Here is a 450-nt window from a genome sequence, read left to right on the forward strand (position 1 = left end):
TTACTTCTCTGTCCTCTTCCTCCTCCTCATTCCCCTCTCCTCTCCTCTCCTCTCCTCTCCTCTCCTCTCCTCTCCTCTCCTCTCCTCTCCTCTCCTCTCCTCTCCTCATCCCCCTCTCCTCCTCCTCCTCCTGTCCTCTCCTCCTCCTCATCCCCCTCTCCTCTCTCCTCTCCTCCTCCTCCTCCTCCTCTCCTCTCCTCTCCTCTCCTCTCCTCTCCTCTCCTCTCCTCTCCTCTCCTCTCTTTACTTCTCTGTTCCTGTCCTCTTCCTCCTCCTCATTCCCCTCTCCTCTCCTCTCCTCTCCTCTCCTCTCCTCTCCTCTCCTCTCCTCTCCTCTCCTCTCCTCTCCTCCTCCTCCTCCTGTCCTCTCCTCTCCTCTCCTCCTCCTCACCCCCCTCTCCTCTCCTCCTCCTCATCCCCCTCTCCTCTCCTCCTCCTCCTGTCTCTGTC

Source organism: Engraulis encrasicolus, chromosome 22 (genome assembly GCF_034702125.1).
Source record: "Engraulis encrasicolus isolate BLACKSEA-1 chromosome 22, IST_EnEncr_1.0, whole genome shotgun sequence".
Taxonomy (NCBI): Eukaryota; Metazoa; Chordata; class Actinopteri; order Clupeiformes; family Engraulidae; genus Engraulis; species Engraulis encrasicolus.